Below are 25,792 nucleotides of genomic sequence, written 5' to 3'. Positions count from 1 at the left end.
GCTTCTCCCTCTGTCTCTGTATCTCTCATGAAAAAATAAATAAAATCAAAAGAAAGGAAAAGAAAAGAAAAGAGAAAGAAAGAAGAAAGAAAGAAAGAAAGAAAGAAAGAAAGAAAGAAAGAAAGAAGAAAGAAAAAAAGAAAGAAAGAAAGAAGAAAGAAAGAAAGAAAGAAAGAAAGAAAGAAAGAAAGAAAGAAAGAAGAGAGAGAAGAGAAGAGAGGAGAAGAGAAGAGAAGAGAAGAGGAGAGGAGAGGAGAGGAGAAGAGAGGAGAGGAGAAGAGAAGAGAAGAGAAGAGAAGAGAAGAGAAGAGAAGAGAAGAGAAGAGAAGAGAAGAGAAAAAAAAGGAAAAGAGCAACAGAAAACATTAACCCTAAGGGACAAAAAGTTGTTCAAAAAAATAAACGTATAGAACATGGCTTAGCCATGACTAATATTTATGATCATAATCATGTAAATTCTGAATGTTGACTCTATAAGATTTCTGAATTGAGAATGAGGGGGAAAGTACATATTTGGCAGAAGAAAAATTTATAAGAAAACTAATTCCTCCCCTTCAGAGTGATAATAACAAAATCTATTTTCTGCAATTTTCAAGCACCAAGATGCATTACTTCATACATTGATCAGTGGCTTTATTCATCCTCCTCAGCTTTCCGAGCAGTCTTTCCTCATGCCCGCTTCCCTGACTTTCCATCCACCATCCCGGACACTGTCTTAGCCACTCAGTCCTTTCTGACTACTCGGCTCCTGCAACTCCCCTGACGCCTTCCTTTACTAAAAAGGCTATATATGAACATGCTGGAGGAAGCCCTCTGAAGAGAACGAATTTCATCTCCCCAATGAGAATGAAAATCTTTAGACCAAGAAGACCAACCCTCCCGGGCTATTTGAAAGGGAAATCAAAACTGTTGCCATTTAGAGCCACGGGCTAAAGCTGTGGGTTTTCCTTGAGGTGGAGACCTGCACAGAGTTCCACTCAGGACAACTCAACATTGCTGGAGCTCCTGAGATTCTCCCCCAATTTCCAGCCACATCCAAATTTACTCAGAGCACAACACTGGAGGGGGAGGAAAAGAGAGAGCTAAGATCAAAGAAAGTCATAAAAACACAGTGAAAAGAGATGCATTCTATAATACGTATAAATTTTCTCTATTTCAAGTGTTTCATTTTCACTGATAAATTTTATTTTATAAAACCTGAACACTTTCAGCAGTTTGATTTTTTTGAAAACTATGTTCAGAATTCATGGAATAAGGGATGCCTGGGTAGCTCAGTGGTTGAGTGTCTGCCTTTGGCTCAGGGCATGATCCCGGGTCTGGGGATCAAGTCCCACATCAGGTTCCCTGTAAGGAGCCAGCTTCTCCCTCTGTCTCTGCCTCTCTCTGTGTATCTCTCATGAATAAATAAATAAAATCTTTAAGAAAAAGAATTCATGGAATAAGATATTAAGCAAAATAAATACTGAAATGCCAGAATTCCCGTTTTTGCTTAAGTAGTGCAATCATTCATAGCAGGAAGCCGATAGATACTACCTAAAATTTTGTAAAAAAATAAATAGTCACAGGGACACCTGGGTGACTCAGTCTGTTAAGCTGCTGCCTTTAGGTCAGGTCATGATCTCAGGGTCCTAGGATCAAGCCCCACATCAGGCTCCCTGCTCAATGGGCAGCTGGCTTCTCCCTCTCCACCACTTGTGCTCTCTTGTAAGCAGCCTCTCAAATAAATAAAATATTTTTAAAAAACATACAAATAAATAGCCATAGAAACACACTATTTTGTATGGAGGCAAATATCAGAAGATTTGAAATTACCTCTTTATTCTACAGGATATTGATGTCATATTTCTAAATGATATCGACACATCATTTTCAATATGCATTTTGAAGTTATAATAATTAGAATGATGTGATATTGGCCCAGAAGTCAATAAACAGATTAATGTGCCACTACAGAATTTAAAGATTGTTATAAATGAAGTTTGTGAAAAGAGCAGACTTTTCAGATGAACTAAGGTCTGGTTAAATGACTAGCATACTCAAGTAGACAAATGTTGTGCACAACCACAGGCCTCCACATGCAAAACTAAGACAAAATATTCTCCAGGTGGAAAATAAAATTACATGTTTTTGGTAAACAGTGAGTAGTGTTTTGCTCTTCTTCAAATTTGCTATTGCATACTCCGTGAACAAAGCCTACTCACAGCACTAACATAGACTCACATATCCCTCACAAACTAGTCTCTCCCTCCTTGAAGAAGGAAAAACAAACAAACAAACTTCTCTAAACCTCTTCTAGCAGTGAGACTTTGAGTCAGAGGTCTGAGTTGAAGTCCATCTCTACAAACCAACTTTGGAACTCTGGGTAAACAAAATAACCTTGAGTCTCTGCTCCTTTATTTTAAAAACTGTGATGAGTAACCACTGATAAAAGCAAGCTATCTCATTTAATTTCATGGTACCTGATGTAGACCTGCCTTGAAAACAGCAAAGCACCTAAATGAGTAATTGGTATTAGAGTGACCATTGCTTAAAAGGACAAATTCACATAAAATCCTTAGGAGAAAAAGAATATTTCCAAGATTTGGGATGTGTGTGTGTGAGTACACACATATATATGTTCCTATGTATATGTGTTGCTACTAACAATTCATATTCTTGAATAGAATATATTGCATTTGTATAGTTCTATTTTAGAAATAACACATTGCAAGAATAAATTATTTTACTTCTAAACATATTTGAATTCAACAATAAGAAAATGAGCAACCCAATTAAAAAATAGGCAAAGATGTGAATAGACACTTCACCAAAAAAGATACACAGATGGTAAATAAGCAAATGAAAAGAAGCTTAACATCATGTCATTAGGAAACTGCAAATTAAAACAACAAGACATTACAATTTAAAAATAGGCAATTAAAAAAAAACAAGCAAAAGATCTGAACAGACACTTTACCAAAAAAGATACACAGATGGAAAATAAGAGTATGAAAAGATGCTCAACATCATATGTCATTAGGAAATTGCAAATTAAAACAAGATATTACATGTCTGTTAGAATGGGCAAAATCTAAAACACAACACCAAATGCTAGCAAGGTATGGAATAATAGGAACTCCCATTTACTGCTGGTAGAAGTACAGAATGGTATTGCCACTTTGAAAGACAAATTAGCAGTTTCTTACAAAACTAAACATACTCTTACCATATGATCAGCAATTAGGCTCTTTGGTGTGTTCTGAAAAGAGTTGAAAATTTGTGTCCATGAAAAAATGTGCACACATATGTTTTATAACAGCTTTATTCTTAATTGTCAAAACCTGGAAACAATCAAGACGTCCTTCAGGAGGTGAATGGATAAATAAACTCTGGTATATCCAAGCAATGGAGTATTATTCAGCACTAAAAAGAAGTGGTGGGGGGAGGTTAAATAGATGAAGCGCAAAGGATTTTTTGAGCAATAAAACTACTTGACTCATACTATAGTGGAGAATATATGTCATTGCACATTTGTCCAAACCCACAGAATGTGCAACACCAGGAGAGAATCCTAACGTAAACTATGGACTATGGGCAATAGCGATATGTCAATTTGGTTTTTCAATTGTAACAAATGTACCAGGCCATAGTAGGATTCTGATATTAGGGGAAGCTGGGTATATGTGGGAGCAGAGAATAAATGGGAAATCTCTGTAACTTCTGCTTAATTTTGCTGTGAAGTTAACACTGCTCTAAATCCATTTTTTAAAAAGTACTTGAATTTCAAGTATATATGATTTAATTTGCTAGAAGCATAGAAGCACATTTAAATAATTAAAATTAAAATCAAGCTGCAACATAGGGTAGACAGTTTAGGGTTTTTTAAGGGTAGTTTTTTAAATAACATGATATTTAGAATCTTAAACATATTTGACTTTTAATTTATTCCTCATAAAATTCAACAAATTCAAACAAATTTTTAAATGAATTGAAACCACAGAAAGTATTTGAATGAAAATCATGATTTAATGTATTTAAATTAGCACTGGGGTTATACTGTATGTAGGCAAATTGAATTTAAATAAAATATTTTAAAAATTAAAAAAATAAATTAGTTCAATTCCAAAAGTTTCATAATGGTGACCTTTCAAGGAGATAAACTGGGATATTAACAACATTATCTGCTTAAATTAATTACTGAAAAGCACAAATCTTAGCCAACAAGTTAACTCCAAAAAATTGGAAAGTTAGTGAAATTTAGGCTTACATTTTATGAGGGAAAAAAATCTACCTGAGCAGCATATTTGTTGGGACACTTTTACTTTCAAATAACAGAATCCCAACCCAAACTAGTCTGGATTCAGAGTCCAGAGTGCTCACCATTACATCATGGAACCACCATAATTCAAACTAGTCTAAGGAAAATAAAAGGAGTTGGGGAATTTATACTATTTCCTGGGAAGAATGGGGTAAACCAGATTAAGTTAGGAATAGGTGTCTGCTTCCTTCTTCCTCTTTCCCCAATCTTACTGCCATCTTCCTCCTGTCTCTACTTCTTTTGCTCTCTCCATCTTTATATGTTTGGTTTTTCCCCTCATTTTTTCCTGTTGAGGATTTGATTCTTCCAAGTACTGGGAGATGGACATTGCCTGTAGTTGACTCCATGCTCACAAATCCTATACTAGCCACATCAGAGGAAGGAAAGAACATTTATTTCCCAGAGCCACCACATAAAATTCCAATGAAGCAATCTGATTGACCCTGTTTGCATCACATGTCCATCTCTAAGTCAAAGTCATTAATTTCACTTGGCATAGAAAGGAAAATGCCCCCAAATGAGGAGGGCAGAAATGGAAAAAAGGGGTAGAGAGGGAAATTAAGAAGCCAACAGTTTGATTAATATATTTAATTTGGTTAATTTTTATTAATACATTTAATTTTTTAAAAAGCTTTCAAATATAAAAGTCCTAGGACAAAAATTAAATTTTTATTGGGAAATGGTAAATCCAGAAATGTGATTTCTTAAGATAATCTAAAATCTGATAATGAAGACACCCAGTATATTAGTTAATCAGATAACACCAAGTACTGAAAAAAGCATTTTCTTGAAAAAAAAAGAATGTGGCTGACATTGTCCTTTATTATTAAATATACCCTCCTGTCAAGATGAAGTCCTTTTTCCACTAGTCCGTTTAGATTTTTGAAAAAAAAATTTTTTTCACTTTGAGGCTATAATCAATCTGTAGAGCTCTGAATGATTGGTTTACATGATAAGTGACTATGGATTAGATTTCAGTGTTAACAGTGTATTTCCATTAAAAATGTTCACCACATAAGCAAAATAAACAAAATGGTTTCACCTTACTTCTGAGATGAAACCAAAGTGAAATATTAAATAATTAAGCTTAAATTCAATGATTTCCCAAAGATCTGAAGAACACTGCTCCTCATTAATGTCTCCGAAATCCTAATTCATAACTTAGGAAAACAGATTTATAGACCTTGTTCCAGTTCCACTTCCATATCTAACCTCAGTAAGCTCAAATGGTTCAGTGGCATCTCAAGTTCCAACTCTGTCCACCACTAACATAGCTCATAAATCCCCTCCACCAATCTCTTTCCATCCTGCTTTTCCTGCAGTGTATTAACTATCCATATATTTATACTATAATAAGGTTTGGACGCACGTGAGAAAATGCTATCACTTGCCATCAGGGAAATACAAATCCAAACCACAATGAGATACCACCTCACACCAGTGAGAATGGGGAAAATTAACAAGGCAGGAAACCACAAATGTTGGAGAGGATGCGGAGAAAAGGGAACCCTCTTGCACTGTTGGTGGGAATGTGAACTGGTGCAGCCACTCTGGAAAACTGTGTGGAGGTTCCTCAAAGAGTTAAAAATAGACCTGCCCTACGACCCAGCAATTGCACTGTTGGGGATTTACCCCAAAGATACAGATGCAGTGAAATGCCAGGACACCTGTACCCTGATGTTTCTAGCAGCAATGGCCACAATAGCCAAACTGTGGAAGGAGCCTCGGTGTCCATCGAAAGATGAATGGATCAAGAAGATGTGGTTTATGTATACAATGGACTATTCCTCAGCCATTAGAAACGACAAATACCCACCATTTGCTTCAACGTGCATGGAACTGGAGGGTATAATGCTGAGTGAAGTAAGTCAATCGGAGAAAGACAGATATTATATGGTCTCATTCATTTGGGGAATATAAAAATTAGTGAAAGGGAATAGAGGGGAAAGGAGAAGAAATGGGTAGGAAATATCAGAAAGGGAGACAGAACATGAAGACTCCTAACTCTGGGAAACGAACTGGGTGGTGGAAGGGGAGGAGGGCAGGGGGTGGGGGTGAATGGGTGACAGGCACTGAGGGGGGCACTTGAAGGGATGAGCACTGGGTGTTATTCTGTATGTTGGCAAATTGAACAAAATTGAATAAAAAATTTATTATTAAAAATATATATAATAAGGTTTGGTAAACATTTTGGTAGCAGGGAAGATAGACTTTATAAGATTAATGCCTCTCATCACGTACAATCTCTTACAGTACTTTCAGTCGCAATGAAATGAGAGAATATGAACTGCAATCAACTAGGAGCACACAAAGACTGACTTTACACATCCCAGTTATTCATATACTGAATTGAATTCAACATCTCTTGGGTCTGGAGTCATAAATACCATCTGAAGTAGGATTTTTCCCATATGGAAAAATATTTTTTCTGTAAGTCCTTGACCTTGACCTTGCTATCCTAGGCCCTCAGAAATTTGATTCATTTCTGGACACCTGATTGCCACTGCTAAATGCATTGTTTTTAATCTGTTCCCTGCTCAATTTTGGTTACCTGAATGTAACTCCTACATTCTAGCCTGTGTCTGCATTTCTATATTTACTCTCCTTTTAACCTGATTTGAAACTAAAGATTTTCCTTGTATCTACGTTCACCTACTTTCTTTCAGCATATTTAGGCTTCTGGCTTCTACTCCCAGACATATCCCTGCTCTGGTGGCATCTTGATTGAAATATGACTAATATTAAAATGAGCTTGCCTTGAATATACAACAAATAATGGCAGTAGGAAGAATATAGCGAGAAAGGCATCCTTCAATCAAACATTATTTGTGGAGAGCCTACAAATGATACTAATACTGCTAGACAATCAAAAGTTGTATATTGGGACGCCTGGGTGGCTTGGAAGTTTAGCCCCTGCCTTCAGTCCAGGGCATGATCCTGGAGTCCAGGGAGAGTCTTACATCAGGCTCCCTGCTTGGAGCCTGCTTCTCCCTCTGCCTGTGTCTCTGCCTCTCTCTCTCTCTCTCTCTCTGTGTCTCTCATGAATAAATAAAAATAAAATCTTAAAAAAAAAAGTTGCATTGAGGGGCTGATTAACCACACCTAATTATTCAATTCTTTTATCATCTGAAACATGTCCATTTTTTTGTTTTTTTTTCCTAGTATCTACCTTTTCACCATTTCTTTAAATTGAAACATTAACATTTCTTAAACCAATATCTATAATGATATTTAGAATTCATGAATTTCGGTGATTTGTGCAACACAGTCAAATCAAGAGTCAATACTCTCTGAGGAACTATCTAAAATCTAGATAGTTCCAAAAGATTTAAATATTTCATCATTCTAAAACTGAGCTTTTTAGGGGTGTAGTAGTGAGAAAAATGTATGCCAACTTTTTCTGAGAAGTAGTGGGGAATCAATTTATTGATACCAGTGGCTAAAACATTTCTTAAAACTAGTATGATTTCCTTTTGGTAATTTGTACATTACATTTTCCATTCACTAACTTTATCCTTATTTGTGTTATTACTTCTGGATGTTATTATATAAAATATTTCAGTGACTATTTAAAATTCAGGGTATTAATAATGAAAAACAATTCAATCCTTTACTATTTTAGCATTTTACTACACAACAAGAATACACAGCATTGAAAAAATGAAGATATCACTTTTTATCATGTTTAAATCTCATATCTTATCCATTCTTGTATCTTAAATCAGTTCTTTCTTATAGTTCAAGCTATTTGAGTATGGCTGCTTTGTTAGGCAGGATTTTTTCCAAGCTTCCTTTTTCAGTTGCTTTCCAAATGTGCAAAAATAATCCTGTCACAACAGAGAAGAAGAGCTTATAAAGATGCTTTAAAAACCTTATCACCAGGAAACAGTGCACAGGGTATTGTATAATATAGTGTCTTAAAATACTTCTGCTTACCTCCTCATTGATGCTGCTACAATATTTACATAACACTGCTAACTAATTCTTCATTATGTAGATTATTTATCCTCTCTCTTGGAGACTGTCTTCCTAACACATTTAGTATTATCGAAGTGAGGCATTGTTTTTATTTCTACCTGTTTAGAGGTAGTCTATCTCTTCTCAGTTCTGGGGCTCCATTGGTGGGTCAGGATTCATGTTTATTGCTCCTTGGAGAAAGAAATGAAAAAGTAGGAGGAGGTTTGTGGCAGGACAGAGTCTTGGCTAGCCATCAAGGCAAGTTGTTTATGGCTGCAGGATGGGTTATTTCAGAACCAAAAAAATAAAAAATAAAATAAAGGAGTAGTTGTGGTTCAGAGGAAAAGTTGTCCTGGGAGCAGAAAAGTAAAAGTGGAAATATTTTAGAAAATATTTCAACAAAAAGACACTTTTAGTGCAAGATATCTCAGAGGTTAGGGGAAATTATTTGAAGCATTGAATATTTTCAGGACTTTTTGTGTTGAATACATTTTTAAACCCTAGGCTAGATGTTTTTGTTAACATTTCATGTTGACGAGTTGATTCACATCAGAAACAAACAAAAAATCATATATCCATGTGACCAACTCAGAGCTCTCCAAGGTAAATAGCATGTAGGCACTTAGGTCTACATAGTTTCAACCTGAAGGTCAATCCAGATGGACAAGGTCTTTGAGTTTCCTCTTTAACACTTCAACACTCTGTTAAGCCCGGTTTCCCATTAATCTTGCCACACCATGTGTCTACCATTGCAGCACAGTGCCTCGGGCCGAGATCACCTAGCTTCAAACACAGTTGTCAGTCCCACTCCACAAATAAGTCACCTCATCAAGCAGCAGCCAACAATGTCTTGGCTCATACCCACACTCTAATCTCCTGGAGCTAAACTACACTGCTTCTCAAATACACTCCTCCTCCAGTAGCTAGGGAAATGAAACCTAGAGGTCACTTCCAAGCTAGGTTTTTCTATATGATTTCTACCAATTCTCCAAGCAACGCCAATGGCAGATATTTACAGCAATAGAGTAGCTGAACTGCTTTAGATTTGTAGAAAGGAAAAAAAAAATCCAGGTTTACATTTTTTTTTCTTTAGCTGAAACGATAAACATCTAAATTTTAGAGGTTCTATAAACCTGTATAGTTTTATGTACTAAACCTAGCTGTGTATATATAAAGTGGCCATGCACCCTTTTTCTCACCAAGTCAAACAATAAAATCAGAATCATTCTGCCAAATAAATGCAGTAGTCCTTCCAAAACTGAATTCATATGGTCATTTAATGAGCAAAGCAGACCTCTTAATATGTTTAGCTAAACATTAAAGTAATGTGATAATTAGAGCATTGAATATATATTACTAGAATATGACATTTTCCTGTTTCTTATAAATAAGAAATCAAACAAATATTAACTGACTAGTAAAAAAGTGACACTTAACCATGGGCTTTCACAAAGTCACCTCTCAGTGAAGCTATGAGTTAGGTTTTATCATCCTTTTAAGACTAAGGAGAAAAACAGCCTCACAGAGAACAAGTGACTTCCCAAGTTTACTCAACACATTAAATGAGCTCTGATTCAGTTCTTTAACTCCAGCCCCAGTGTTATTTCCACTACTTGATGCTGCAATTCTTCATCTGAAAATTTAATCATAAAGAATACTACATCATTAATACACAGACATGTTTTCTTTTCCTTTTTTTTTAAGATTTTATTTATGTATTCATGTGAGACAGAGAGAGAGAGAGAGAAAGAGAGAGGCAGAGACACAGGCAGAGGGAGAAGCAGGCTCCATGCAGTCAGCCCGACGTGGAACTCAATCCCAGGTCCCTAGGATCAGGCCCTGGGCTGAAGGCGGCTCTAAACTGCTGAGCTACCCAGGCTGCCCACAGACATGTTTTCATTCCACCCTGTAAAATTTGCTGAGTACATTGTGCTGTCCTCTATTAAACTGCATAACCTTGGACAGGGCTAGGGTAGTTTTGATCTATTAAAACAGATCTGATTAAAAACCTACATTAGAATACATGGCTAAGAATTTGAAAAGCAAACATACATTTTCAAGCTCATGGTAAGTTCTGTTTTCAGGAAGAATGTTTTTAGATGATTTATAATGGGAATTTTTCAAATTACTTATTATAATAAAATACTTGATTGTACTTAGTAACTGTACATAAGCATATTTTAAACCATTTTAAGAGGATGAACATGATTTAAAACTCCTTATACTAATTTCTGCCTGATGTAGAGGACTTATAACAGATGCATTAAGGAGATTTAATGAACTTCACAAGGATAAAACTTACAACAGAGCACTTTCTTTAATGCTGAATTTAAACTCTTATACAACACTAGTTTTAGAGTAGATTAATGAGTTTTAAAAAATCTAAGTAGATTTAATGTGCTTGGGATTTTATTTTTTTTGTCTATCCATAATGCAGAAAGGTGCGTTGTCTCACATGAAACTTTGTTGAACTGTAGATAAGTCATTTTTATGATACTGTAAATAGCACTACATATTATATTAAGTGTGTTCAGTAGGTGTTAAATAATAATTTTGACTTAGTTCCACAATTTACATGCAATACATTACTTTAACTTTTGGACCAAAGAATGGTATGCCAAAATGCTATTTGAAAATGGAACATAACTGAATGACTAGTCTGTTAAAAATGAAATTAATGAGAGATGCAGCCATTTCATATCCAGTGTATTCATCTCTACTGTTTTAGGTTCTTACGTGATTTCAGTTGTAAGAGAAATAAAATACCTTTTATCCTTTCTCTATAATCCCCAGTGTGTATTTGTTGGCCATTTCCCTATATTAAGAAACCTACCATTGTTTATAAGATCAAAGTACGATGAATACAGAAAAAGGGGAAGAAAGCAAACTACCTTTTACGGCTTTTTTTAAATTATAGGGTTAATCATTTTCCATAGCTATTAATTACTCTAATCAGCAGGTCAATTATTTAATCATCCTCCACTTTTTATTCTTTAAATTTTCATACAATATTCTTGACTACCTGAGAAAATGGAAGTTTCAGGACTTACAAATACTCTGGTTTTCCACTTCTTTTTAAAAGTTTAAAAATCCTCCTCAACATTTTTGTATGCTAGCAACTTGGTTCAGATAGAGCTTATACTCCCTGCATAATCCAATAAAAATAGCTTATGTGTGTTTAAAGTGCTTTATACATATTAATATTCTCACCAATACATTTGATCCTCCAAGTCCAGAAAAATATTTGGAAAGTTTATGTAACTTATACAACTATCATCCACCTAACCACAGTCCCGACTCTAGAACTCTATACCTTCCAATGGGAAGAGCCCTAGTAGAAACATAGGTAGTAGAAAAACCTTGGGAACTGTAGAAAAACAAAAAGAACAAATGTACAAACAGCTTAGAATTAAGAAATTTCCCAAGTCTGGCTGCTGACTTCCAGGAAACAAATTCCCAAAGAGGTTAGAGGTTCCCCTATTCTCATGGACAAATTAGTCTCTAAATTTTCTAAGCCTTGACTTGATTTCTTACCTGTATAAGGGAAATAACTGATATATCTAAATCCTCTACAGTGTGCCTCATTTTATTAAATCCAGATCTTCCTAAGCAATATGGAATTCTATGTAGTTTTCCATTTAACTACTATCATAAAAATGTCTTTATGCCATTTGTAATTTCATAATTTCATTTCATTGGATAATGAACAAAATCCAGTTTAATTTTAGAACTATAATTGAAACCTGCATTATTAGAAAAAACTAAACAAAGTATAAAAAACACAAAAATTTTGTTTTTAAGATGGCAAAAGAAATCTGAGGCTATTTCCATAAAGAATATGATTTTTTAAGTGAAGAAAAATTAGGATAAAGAGAGATATTCAGAAATAGAATGACATAACAAATTTTGATGACAAAGATCTCTCTCTCTCTCTCTCTCTCTGGATCCTCCTAATTTTCCATAAGAACTCAGGAGCACAGAATTGATGATCATAATTCACATCTCATGGCCACACTAATCGCTAGATTGTGAAAAGGACAAAAGGTAGTTGAATTCATCTATAAAAGAGAACATGTACAAAAGAAAGAAGAAAGAGGTATGACCAACAACAAATATGCAAGTGATTAAGAAGTACAAGAGTGATTTTCAAAAGGCCAATAACCAGAATGCAATGAGGCTTGCCAAAATTCTAAAGACACGCAAAATAGGGTTTTAAAGTTATGCTCAGAGAAAATGAACATGTTGCTTCAAAGTAACATTTTTATAACACATGACAAAGAAAAAGCTATACCATTCAACTTTTATTTCCATCTTCTCTGTCAAGGATAGCAAAAATAATGTTGGTGAGAGGAAATTGAAACCCAAGAAATATAAGACTGTAAGAAAGCAATTCTTTCCCTAAATGACTTTACATCTTTTGTCCCAGATGAATTATATCCCAGGTTAAAAAAGGAACTTTCAAATAAAATGTCTGTACCATTGAACTATTTCTTGAGGCACTGTGAATAATCAGAAAGAGATAACCAAAATACTAGAGAGGGAAAAAATGGTTAATTTCTTTTTAAATTAAAAATTAAGGACTCAGCCGTAAAGAAGAATGAAATCTTGGCCATTTGCAACATGTATGTATCTTGAGGGTATAATGCTAAATGAAATAAGTCAGATTAAGACAAATATGTTATTTCACTCATATGTGGAATCTAAAAAACAAAACAAACAAAAAAAACAGACACTTAAATATAGTGAACTGGTGGTTGCCTAGGGCAGGTGGGTGGCAGGATGGGTGAAAGAATAAAGGAGATTAAGAATACACTTACCATGGTCAGCACTGAGTAATGCATAGAATTGTTAAATAGTTACATTGTACACCTGAAACTAATGTAACACTGTGTATTAATTATACTTGAATAAAAAATAAGCTAAAAAATTAAAAATGGGAAAAAAATTAAGAATTCTATACTATACTGAAGAGTTTGAAATTAATTCCATAGAAAGTTCTAGAAATTATTATTATAATATGGTTTATGAACAATTGGAAACAAATGATCATTAGGAATCAACATGGGTTCACTAAACACAAATCATGCATGTCTCATTTCATTTTGTTGTTGTTGTTGTTGACAGATTTAGCCCATTTATGTACTGAGTGATTTCTAGACACATATTGCAATTCAGGCAAATTATCAATTAGGTATGATCTTGGATGATATATTCATGAACAAGCAAAAGAAATTATTCAATTCCATTATAATTTGCTAATGGTTTGAATGGTTGCACTAAAAATATATCATACATAACAATCTGGAATGACATTTTTAGTGGAACAGGATTTTGTTTCAGGCTCCATTCTCATCAAATGTATCTGAAAAAAAAAAAAATACTGCATAAGATTGGATTAGGCAGAGAAAAGCGGTGGTGGCTAGGGCCCATAAGAATGTACCTCAAAGACCAACTACAGAAAGCCTAATTGACCAAGCGCTCCTGCTGCTGTACTGAAATCCAACTGTGTGTTTATGCTAAAGGTACGTCTCGGAAGGGCTGTTCCTAATCAACAACTGAGCCTGGCAGGGATACTGAAGCAAGTCTGTCCCTGGAAATTGTGGGACTCCCTGAGAGGTGATTTTGACTCAAGGGCTCCCTGATGGCCTTGCTGGACCTTCTTGTAATCCAGGATTAGATCTCAAATCATATGAGAGAAAACTTAATCAGTTTGGCACCTAGGGCATACACACGGATCACTGGATTTCAGGTCTTGGCTAAAAAGAAACTCACAGTTGGAGCTCCAGATTCTAAGTATGAGAGTTTGATGTAATTCCAAGCTCTACTCAATGGGAAATGATAATAAGACTATAAATGATAATAAGACTAACTTCCTCAGAATTGAAGGGCATCAGTAGATACAATGGGCAAGACAAAAGCTAACAAATGAGGGAGACTTCAACATCTTTGTATTAATCTAAAAGTAGTTCATGTTTCTTCAAAAGACACCGATTTATGAGTAAAATAGGGTCACAGGAAATACACAAAAATGGTTTGATACTGCTTTTGAGAAAACAGTTGCCCACATACTCCAGTGGTTCAAGAAACTAGCCTTCCTTCTATCAGGAAATCTCATTTCCTTTCCCCTTCCTCTTCTGTGCTGCATGTAATGGATGGCTCCTTCCACCAGAGGCAATCTTTCCTGATGTATGCTAGTGTGGCTCATAACCTGGCCTGTAGAGGTCTTTCTCTTACTTTGTTAACCAACCTGGAAGAATGTGACTTTCCATTATTTATGTTTTTAGGAAAGATCAAAAGATGCTTTATTTTCTCATTCACAGATATTCCTAGTGGGATTTACCTGCCAGCTTTCCAGATATATATGGATAGCACTGAATGTACTTTAAGCTCTCAGGCTAGAAGCCAGAAAACATAATAAAAGACATATTCAAAGAATGGCTCAGCAAGAATTTGAAGATACTACATTGGAATTCAGGAGAAACTATGCCAATGGATATAGATTTAAGAATCATCTTCATTAAAATAGTAACTGAAGAATCAAAAGAGATATATTTAATAAGGCAGGCAGTGTAGAGAGAACACAGGGCTAAGATTCAATCTTAAAAACTGCCAATGTGACCTGGTCTTGGGGACCCATTTGAGCCTCTCCACAGCTCAGCCCTTAGACCTTTCCATGGTCTCTACTAGCTCCCTGTGTTCTTCATTTCCTTCCATCTTTGCAGAAGCTCCCATAGACTCAGCTTTCTCCATTTGGTAGTTTCCACCACCATTTCAATTCTTGGGATTCTATTCATGTCAGCTAAACAGTAGCATAGTCTCCCCAACTTTCTAACTTCCTTTGAAAATTATGTAAACTCTTATCTTTCTCCTCAGAGTCTCTGTGGCCACTATAATAAATCACAAACATACACAGAAATATACACAACTGTACATGTGCACATATGCACACATGAGGGACATCAAAAATAAAAAGGACTAGAAAAACAAGCCATTAAATGTAGTTTTTAGTCTTAATTGAACAAATAGGGGTAAATGGATACCTGATTATCTTCAGTTAGCCGTATGTTTTCATTTTCCTCAGAGACAAGAGCCCATTACACCTTCCTTATTGCTTCATCCATTGTCTTTTTCTATTTTTGAGAGAGGGAGAGAGAGTGTACATGAGCAGAGGGGAGAGGCAGCAGCAGGCTCCTTGCTGAGCAAGGCACCCCATGGGGCTTGATTCTAGGACCCTGGGATCACAACCTGAGCTGTAGGGAGACATTTAACCAACTGGGCCACTCAAGCACCCCACCTCGTTCATTCTCTTAACCCTTCTTTAGAAACTACCACTTCAGAAGTTCTCTTGTACTTAGCACAGTATTTTTCAAACTCTTTTATCCATGACCCATGGTAAGAAATATGTTTTATATCACTGCCCAGCAAACACATAGTTATGTGTGCATGCATATGTTTGAAATAATTCCTATCCCTACTGCAACAAATGATATTATTTATTTTTCTATGTTTTTTTCTCTTGCTATTGGTTATTACCTATTAACTCACCTCATAGCCATCTATTAAAACTAGAATAGGGCAGCCCCGGTAGCTCAGCGGTTTAGCACCACCTTCAGCCCAGGGCCTGATCCTGGAGACCCAGGATCGAGTCCCATGTCAGGCTCCCTGTATGGAGCCTGCTTCTCCCTCTGCCTGTGTCTCTGCCTCTCTCTCTCTCTCTCATGAATAAATAAATAAAATCTTTTAAAAAATTTAAAAATTAAAAAAAATCTTTAAAAAATAAATAAAACTAGAATAGAGCCATATTTTGAAAAATCCTGAATCAAAGACCAAATTAATGCTTGAAGATGAAATACATGGAGAAGTAAAACTGTTCCCTTTGTCTCAAAGGGCTCATGTGCCCTTTCCCAGACCTTCTGGCAGGCCTCATCCACACATCTTCTGCCCTGTTTAACATTTTCCTGTATTTATTCATACTGAATCTATGGGGGAAAGGGTTGAAACTCCTGGTAAGAAGTATTCCTAATTACAAGGGCACAGGATGAGGCCACAGAATAATAGCACTTCACTTCCTTCATATCTTTTCTCAAATGTCACTTTCTCTATGAAGTCTTCTGTGGCCATTCCATCTAAAATCCAAACCTCTACCAATGTATATATCCCCATTCTCCTTAAATATTTGTTTTTCCTTAGCAGTTGACCCTATTTAATATTCCATATATTTAAGATACCTATCTTTCTTATTCATTATCTGTTTCTCCGCTATAATATTAATTCCAGAGAGACAGATGCAAAGAACAGGAGTGTTTAAAACACACACACACACACACACACACACACACACAACTTAGAAGCCGAGAAAGAAGAAAACAAACATTTTTCCTGAGCTCTCCTTATCCAGGAGAGATGTGGCAAGGCCAAGTGTTGCTAGACTGCATACCCTATAGCAAACATGCACTGGAGAGGAACCCTTACCCAACAGTGCTCTACATACTTACAGGGACAGGGACAGAAAACAGATTTGAATGTAACAATGGAAAGTTCTTAAGAAAGTAGTCTTCAACTTTCCCTTAAAACCTATTCAAGATTTTAGAGGAAAATTTTAAGAGAAAAGACATGATCAGACTTGTCTTTTAGAAAGTATACTTTATTATAGTGTGAAGTTGGTCAGACTAGCTATTAGCAGTTCCTCTTGTCACTCTCTACCTTCTGAGAAATTGGCTAAGGCTTCTCTAGGTTAAGAAATTTGGCTGGTTGAGACCTCAATAAATCGTAGGTAGTTCAGAGAGATGCTTGGCTCCATTAGCTATAAGGAATATGTGCTTAAGTGTTGCCGATGAAGTCATTATGTGCAAAGCACAGAGAAGAGGGATTGCAACATAACTTTGTGTACTTTATTCCAATTTTTAAAATTATAGTAGACCATAAGAAAAAACTTCTTTCACCTTTTAACTCTAAGGAGACTAATCAAAAATGTTTGCTATCTGGCATAATTTGCTTTTTACAAGATTTTAATACAATGTGATTCCTTTCTCCAAGGACTCTAAAGTATTAAAAGATAACAAAATCTTTCCTTCTCCGATACTGATTAGAATTTTATTAGAACCTTGGATTTTTTTATATCTTCTCATTTCTAGATCAGCACTATTCAATACAGAATGTGAGGAACAAATACATATGTAGTTTAAAACTTTTATATACTACATTAAAAAAAAGAAACAGGTGAAATTAATAATATTTTTATGCACACTAATATATCTAAAATATATCAATTTCAACATGTAATATAAATAATTAAATGAGATATTTTGCCTTTTTTTTTTAATAGTCTTCAAAATCTGGTGTGTACTTAATACTTATAGCATATCTCAATTCAGAAAAGCCACATTTTAAATGCTCAATTTGCCTTATGTGGTTCATGGTTACCATATTGGACAGGCACTTTTATATATCTTTTTTGAGGGAAAATATCGATAAATGAGAGTAGAAAGGAATATTTACTGAGTACCTACTGCCAGCCAGACTTTACCAGCAATTTCACATAGATTTAAAATTTAATACTCACAAAAACATGTCTAATAGTTAATATATTCATATTTCAGATGAAAAAAACTATCACTCAGAGGTTTAACAAACTTGTCAAAAGTCATCCAGCTAAAAAGTCTATCTGGACCCAAGATATCCTCTGTCCACCCCTCTTTCCTTCCTCAAAGCAAATATCCTTACTATTATCAATAAATATTTAAGCTATAGTAAAGATTACCAAATCCCTAAATTGTTAACTATTAAGGCAAGGAAAGAGGAAATTGCATTCATTTTCTTTATATTTGAAAGGAGATGTGTATATTACCATTATATCACCCAAGAAATGTAATTCTGGATTCACTGATTTGTATATTTCAAGACATGTTTTTCACAGAGATCATAAATTTGGAATCTCTAAAATGATATCTAAAGCTGATACTTAAAAAAAAAATAAAATAAAAAAAAATAAAGCTGATACTTGTCAGTTTCTGTCATTATCAAATCAGTCTTTTTACAAACTGAATTTCTTGGTCTTGGTTTTGAAGGGCATGTGAATATGACAGTGTCAAGGTCTGACTGATATAGGCTGAAGAAAATATGTTTGTTCTGATTTGCTGTGCATGAAAATATTAATCCCACAACATGTAGGCCTATATTTACAAGGCATTGCAAATTGATGCTCTGCATATTTTGGTCACAGATAATTCTAACACAGTTGAATGTGAAATTGGCCGTGCAGTATTAAGAAGATAAAAAAATAATTATTGTACTTATTTTGTTGTTTGAATTTGATACATACTAATAGTTTAGAATTGCTTTATTTTAATAACCTATCACCATTTTTTTTAAAAGCGTTTTTAAGAGTTTATAAAGTGTTCTATGGTGTGTCTGATTGAAAAGCAAGAAAATAATTTCTTTCAAAAGTATAAAATTCCAGATATTATTATTGTGAAATAACAGATTACAGAAAATAATTTTTTGAAATAGAGTGTGATTTAGTCCTACAAAAAAAGATACATGCATAATATATATATAATTAAAATCATTAAAATATTCTATTTGATTTTTTAAAATTTTATCTATGATTACAGCAAAACTGAAATACAGTATACATATATTTTAGATAATCAAAATAAATAAAAACCAAAAAGAAATATCTTTACTTTTGGTAACTTAGTAAATCACTAACTAATGAATAATTCATATATTTTATCGGTGGACAGGAGTTTGTTTTTATGTAAACACTACTAATTGTCTTTGATTTCTTTTTAAAACTTTGATTGTTTAAATATTTTTGATGTTTTGAGATAATGTTATCTGTAAACAACATGGTTTATTGATAAGAATCTAGGATTCAATCTGAAAACCTGAACTTGAAATGATTTTTGATTGAATATCACTTTTTGTCATGAATATTAGATAATACAGAATTCGACATAACTATAAATGTTTGTTTTACATAAAATGTGATTTTGTCAAATAAAATAATAATTCAGATGAAAGTGTTTAAATTTTATTTATTTGGTCTATATTTATGAGAAAATCCTGATTCACATAGAAAGTTTCTAATTTGGATAACATGCTAATTTTTGTTAAATTTTCCCTCAAAATTTCAAAACAATTTCTTCTTTCTATGGCAAGTGATTTAGAGAGTAACAAGTGTCTTTACATTCACACAGTATAAAGAAAAACAAGTAATGGAGAGCTCTGGAATATTTTTTCTCTTGTCCAGTTGAATTGTAAAGATTTTCATGTATGTCAGCCTATGAATTAATTAGTCAAGTAACTTGTATGCATAGTCTTGTAGTCTCTTAGCTTTATTTTCAGACAATGCACTAATTGTGTTTTCCTAGCTGCCTGCTAATCTAATACAATTGTTACAATATAATAGAATGTCATTTAATAAGTGCATTTTCAGCATCAGATTCAAATTGTGTTTGCATACATTTTTCATAACATTAAGCTGTTTCATTTATTCTGAAAGAACTTGAAAGCTTTATTTTTATGCTTACTTTGTTTTGTTTCAAATAATGTTGTAACTTGGCAGAGATTGTAGAACTCTTTTCAAAATTTCACTGCATACCACACTGGGGATTTGAGTAATTTTTATTGCCATAAAATGATCCCCAACAAAAATAACTTTAACTTTCTTTTCTGTTTTTTCTTTAAATTTCTAATGACTTTGTAGAAGAATTTCCGGCATAATGTGTTACATCATGGCATAATGTTTAATATAGTACATGTTATTTCATCCTAAACCAGAGCAAATTCATAATTAAATTCTTCCCTTTTTTTCATTTTTTACCAATAATTTTAGTTTTAAAAGTAATTATATTTTATTTGAGGGTTGCTTGTTGGGTCAGTGGTTAAGTGTCTGCCTTCGGTTCAGGGCGTGATCCTGGAGACCCGGGATCAATTCCCACATGGGGATCCCTGCATGGAGCCTGCTCTTCCTTCTGCCTATGTCTCTGCCTCTCTCTGTGTGTCTCTTGTGAATAAATGAATAAAATCTTTAAAAGTTATATTTTATTTGAAAAAAGTAATAAAAAAGTTAAGAATACAAAGCTTACCATAAACAGTCATAGAAGAATCTAAAATTTAAAATAAGTGCTAAAACTATTTTAACACTATGTGTATTAGTCAGAGTTCTCCAAAAAATGCATCAAAGGGATGATTATAGACATGTGTGTGTGTGAGAGAGAGAGAGTACAAGGAGTTGGCTCAATGATTATGGACACTGAAGTTCCAATATCTACAGGGTAAGCTGGCAAGCTCAAGACCCAGGAGAGCAAATAGTGTAGTTCCAGTGTGAAGGCAGGCAGGCTAGAGACCCAGGAAGAGCCTGTTTCCATTTTAGTCAGGCTTTCAATGAATTGAATGAGATCCACTCATTTCACAGAGGGTGATATGTTTTCCGCAGTATGCCCATTTAAATGTAATCACATCCCAAAATACCCTCAGAGAAATACTCAGGATGTCTGACCAAAGATCTGGGCAGCCTATGGCCCAGGCAAGTAGACACATAAGATTAATCATCACACCATATTATATACACAGAGTTTGTTATATTCGCCAATCCACAACAAAATATTACCCTATGATTTGATCCTGCACTCACAGATATGCCTGATCCTCACCTGGCATTAAATTGAATGCAAAGACATACACTTATGCTATAATAATTTCCTTCCTTTCACAGTTTACAATTCTTAGCATGCAAGGGTCTGAACCTTTTTGGTATCGGTGTAGCATTAAATTATATTGCAATGATTCAATGAAAAGTTTCAAATATATGCACAGAAATGACAAACAAGCTTTTTTCTGATACATATAAAAAATGAGCTAACCTGGCAAAGTAAGTTAACTAATAGTTTCTGATGTTTTAAATACAGCATACAACATCTTTGAGAGACTGTGCTGCTTTATTTTATAGTTGAAGTTATTTTCTATTAAATTTTTACTAACTTTCACAGACTCTGAGTCCTCTTTGTACTAATCCCTAGCAGCCACTTTTTGTTCTTATTTATGGGTCACAGATCATTACTTCAGAAAGTAGCACATTGAACATCAACTCTCTAAAATTTTGTAAAATATCCATGAGACCATCTGGAAAGGAAGAATTTTCCACTTAATAATAAGGAATAAGCATATTCTAAACTCTGGTAGGAATTAAATAACCTCTCATTGATAGTTGGGAATTAAAAATAAGTAGCTGCTAGAATTCAACCTATTTCAACCTATTTCCTGTTTTCCCTCCAGGTAGTTGGGTTTCTGGGTAAATTTGGCAAAATCTTTGTGATTCGGTAAAAATCAACTGTCATACAGGAACCCTCTCTGCCCATTAACTTTCCGGCTTCGTACTCTACACTGGCAAAGTGTTTCTGGACATATATGCATTCTGCCACTTTATTGTCCTTCAAAAGTACATTGATAGAAGCATTTCTTTTCCCCCTTAAGAACACAAATCATATCCTTATTTGCCCACCATATTTTTGGCCTTTGATTCTTACCTGTGACCTGAGTGAAATTCAATGAAACCTCTGACCTAGAAGGTCTCATTGCATTTTACTTAGAAGCAAATCAGTTTGACATCAAAACCCAGAACAAGGGCTCTTATCCCTGGGCACCGTGTATATGTATGCAAAATTTTACAGTTATGTACATGTATACACATTTTCCTGGGTAAATTCTGTACTGTTCACTGCGTCTTAACTATGTTTTTCATCCCAAATAGGTAAAGCCCTGAACCATTAGGAAGAACCAAGATTCACCAATTTCCTTTTGTATTATGGTTCTCTAGGAAAACAAGAAACTTTGTAGAGATGATAGATGATAGATTAGATAGATAGATAGATAGATAGATAGATAGATAAAAGAGTGAGTGAAAGAGGGATTTTAAGCAATTGGTTCATGTAATACACAAGGTTAGCAAGTCTGAAATTCACAGAGCAGGCCGTCAGGCTGGTAATTCTGGCAAAAGCTGATGTTGCAATCTTGAGTTCAAATGCAGTCTGGAAGCAGAATTCCTTTTTCTTTGGAACCTCAGTCTTTTCTCTCAAGGCCTTCAACTGATTGGTTAAGGCCCACTCACGTTATAGGAATGACTTGCTTTACTCAAAGTCTCATGTAAATGTTAATCACATCTAAAAAACGTTTTAATAGCAACTCTAAAACAAACATTTGATTTTTTAAAAATTGAGTACCAAGGCCTATGCAAATTGACATACAAAATTAATCATCATACATACTCTTTATGCCCAAGGGCACCTTTCTGGGAGTACTGCCTTTTGATAGTAGTATTGTGACTCACAATAAACATTCAATAAATGTTAGCTTTGTATCTGTACATTTTAGCCTGCTCTTTGACTTCAGATCTGAGAGAGATCACCTACCATACTTTGGCTAAGAATGGACTACAATTCTTTATCCTAACTGTCCTCCAAAAGCTCGTCTGAACTTCTTTACCACTGTGCAAAAGGATATATCATGCATACTATAAAACCTATTTCATATTGGGTAATGTCAACAAGATGAACTAGTCAAGTCAAAGATAAGTAGACAGGAAACAGACAAATAAAAACAGTGCCCTTAATGAAAAAACAGGAGTATAAGGAGGAAACAAAGAAACAAATTTAGAGACAAACTTTCGCCTTGGCCCTCCAAGTTATTAATTGATTTGCTTCTTGAAATAGGACAAAGTCCTAGACTCATCAAGACCCAGTTTTCTAAAAATTTATATTGCCTAAATTTAAACTGGCAAATCACTGCTCTTTAGCAATTCTGTCTTTAATTTACTGTTTAGTCTCTATGAAAATAATTCTTAAGTTCAGGAGGGAGGTTATGAGGAAAAAGATACAGTTGAAACCACTTTTTTAAGATAAATATATACATTCTTTGGAGGATTTGCCCTCCCTGGGGAAAATACTTGTAATAATTACTGTTACAGATAAGGGTACATAATATTCCTGAGATGATATGCTGACAAATGTTTGAGGCTACTTCTGTAGAAGAATTATGGAAGTGTTGGGGCACCTCCATGGGTTAGTCAGTTGAGAGTCCTAGTCAGTTTCAGCTCAGTTCATGACCTCAGGGTCCCCAAGTCACACTCTGTGCTCAGTGTAGAGTCTGCTTGTCCCTCCCATCCCCCCCCACCAATCTGAAATACATAAAATATTTTCTTAATGCTCTCCTCTCCCTGTCCTTGTCAACTTACAGTCTTTAAAAGATCAACTTACAGTCTTTAAATTAAAACATCATCTTCATTCTACCATAGCTCAGCTCTTTCTTGATATTCATTATCTTCCCTTACTCCTCAGGCAGAACTCCCTTCCTTGTCATAGCTAACCCCAATGAATGGTCTTGGTCTTCTTCTCTCCTTTCCACCCCCAAGACCTGAGAACATCAACAGGTGATCTGAGGATACCAGCACCTAACACATCCTTTACTCACTTAAAGCTCTCTTTTCTGGTCTCTACTTTGATATTACCGAACCAGAATTTCTGAAATAAGGCCCAGATTTTTCACCCTTACCTAAATTCTCTGGAAACTTCTTATGTATATTGATGATTTAAGAAACACTGCTCTCAATGATTACCTCTTACTCTAACACATCCAGAAGTTTCCTCTCATTGTCTTTGAAATCTGACTCCCATTCCCCAATTTAGCTACATATTCATTGAGATTACTTATAACTCCCTAAATGGGCACTAAAATGACATATTCCCAGTCTCTATTCTTCCTGACCTCTTTATTGATTTATTTTTTCTTCCTGACCTCTTTACAGCATAAAAGAATATTCATATCATAAAGCACTGAACTTCTGAAATTTCAAAAGTTGACCAAAGGAAAGAAAATATAACATAAGCAGGTGATTGATGTGTTATTCCATACAATGAGCCCTGGTCCAAATGGCACCAGATGGGATACATCAACCTATTGTCATCTCAGTAGCTCATACAGTGTGAGCTACTTGATCAGTGTGTAAATCCAGTGTTGAAATTATCTTTTACATGCAACATGGTCCCTACATGAAATTCAACTATGACTTATGATGCTGGGAAGAAGTAAGGGAAGGAGAGAGGGAAAGAGGAAGGAAGAGAAGGTTGGAAGGGAAGAAAGAAAAGAAGGGAGCATCTATTTCAACTTGTGGGGAAAAAATTACTTGTGTTGAATTTCTATAGAAAAACTATGTGTCTATATCTACTGTGGCACTTTTGTAAAATAATTTTGACTTTACATCATTTTCAACTTACGTCTTGAAGTAAGAATTATAGAAACCATAGATAAGATGAAAATTCACTGTATAACTAACTATATTCTTTATTAAACTACTTCCTTCTTTAGCCTCAACAAGTTATTCTCCTCTGGGTTTTTCTCTTTTATCTTATTGTTTTCTATCTTGATCTTCCTGATTCTTTTCCCTAAAAATGAAGGCATTTTTAACCCTTTCTTTCTTCCTTCTCTTTCTCTAGCTTCTTCCACTAATCGGTACCAGTTGTAGAACAAGGCCATCACCTAGTGTCTAACTTAACTTCAGCCAAGGGTAGAGGTCTTCTGGTAGCACCAACTCCACCAATTTAAGTATACTTGAAATAAAGTCCTAGGTCCTAGGTAATGGATTCTAGTGACCCAGTCACAAAGGTCAAGATGCTGTTTTGCTACCCCAAGTTTCCTTGTTATCTTTCAGGTCCATTACTTTTTTACTGAAGGATAAATTGCCAGTGTCTATGTCATCCAGAAGTTAACAGGAAGTCTCTTTTCTCTCCTCTGCTGATCTTGTTCACAGGTTGAGGTTCTGCCTTGAAATTCACTCAGTGAGCTGATTTGTTGGCCTATGCTCTCTGTGAAGCACTATCAGCTTCTCTAATTTTAAGTTCTATCAAATAGTGAAGCTGAGAAACTGACCAAGTGGCTGGTGAGATAGACCAGAGACAGAGCTCCAGTGGATCCAGGTATGGAGAATGTGGTAGCTGAAAGCAAAATAAATAGAGGGATAGAGAAAGTTCTTGTTGTATGAGAGGTTAGTTAGCCTTTAAGGCACTTTTCATTTTATAACTATTCTTCAATATTAGACTGAACTTAAACAGGAACTTTTAAAATTTATGATATGTTCTCACTTTTATTCAAAAAAGCACACATTTCTATGTTTGAAAATGTCAAAGAATCACTATGAAATTAGTTCTAATCGGATACTTGCCATTAGTGAAGTGTGAATTCAGCAGCATTCAGAGGAAATGGCTTTCTGAACATAAAAGTTAATCTATCATGCTAAAAGATCATTGAAAACACTATTTTATAAGCCAAATTGATGGCAGCTATATTAACCAAAATATATTTGCAAAGGAAATTTTTAAGAAGTATATCTTTATTTCTACTAGATGAAAGTATATGTATATCTCCACTCATACATAAGCAGATAAAATTATAGAATATTTTATAGTTGGGAAGGATTTAATTAATTAGGTCTAGCATTCTCATTTTGCAGATAAAAGTACCAAGGCCCAGCAAAGGCAGAAT

General features: G+C 34.7%; 1 long non-coding RNA gene across 23 annotated transcripts in view; it reads right to left on the bottom strand.

Moving 5' to 3' along the window:
• LOC144320379 (uncharacterized) overlaps positions 1–25,792 on the bottom strand; it is a 261,658-nt gene that overhangs the window by 185,666 nt on the left and 50,200 nt on the right. For 10 of the 23 annotated variants that reach the window (XR_013385905.1, XR_013385893.1, XR_013385892.1 and 7 more), the window contains 2 exons: positions 15,295–15,384; positions 7,390–8,124 (listed from right to left, as the gene is read on the bottom strand). The exons of 7 other annotated variants lie outside the window; for them this stretch is intronic. This is a non-coding gene — a long non-coding RNA (uncharacterized LOC144320379). Of the gene's footprint in view, positions 1–7,389; positions 8,125–8,233; positions 8,446–12,268; positions 13,617–15,294; positions 15,385–25,792 lie in introns of those variants that run through there. 6 more of the 23 variants (XR_013385894.1, XR_013385887.1, XR_013385907.1 and 3 more) reach the window with 3 other exon arrangements.

This window comes from Canis aureus, chromosome 9 (genome assembly GCF_053574225.1).
Source record: "Canis aureus isolate CA01 chromosome 9, VMU_Caureus_v.1.0, whole genome shotgun sequence".
Lineage (NCBI taxonomy): Eukaryota > Metazoa > Chordata > Mammalia > Carnivora > Canidae > Canis > Canis aureus.
Note: the sequence above shows the minus strand (reverse complement) of the source record. Positions and strands in the feature narration are given on the sequence as shown.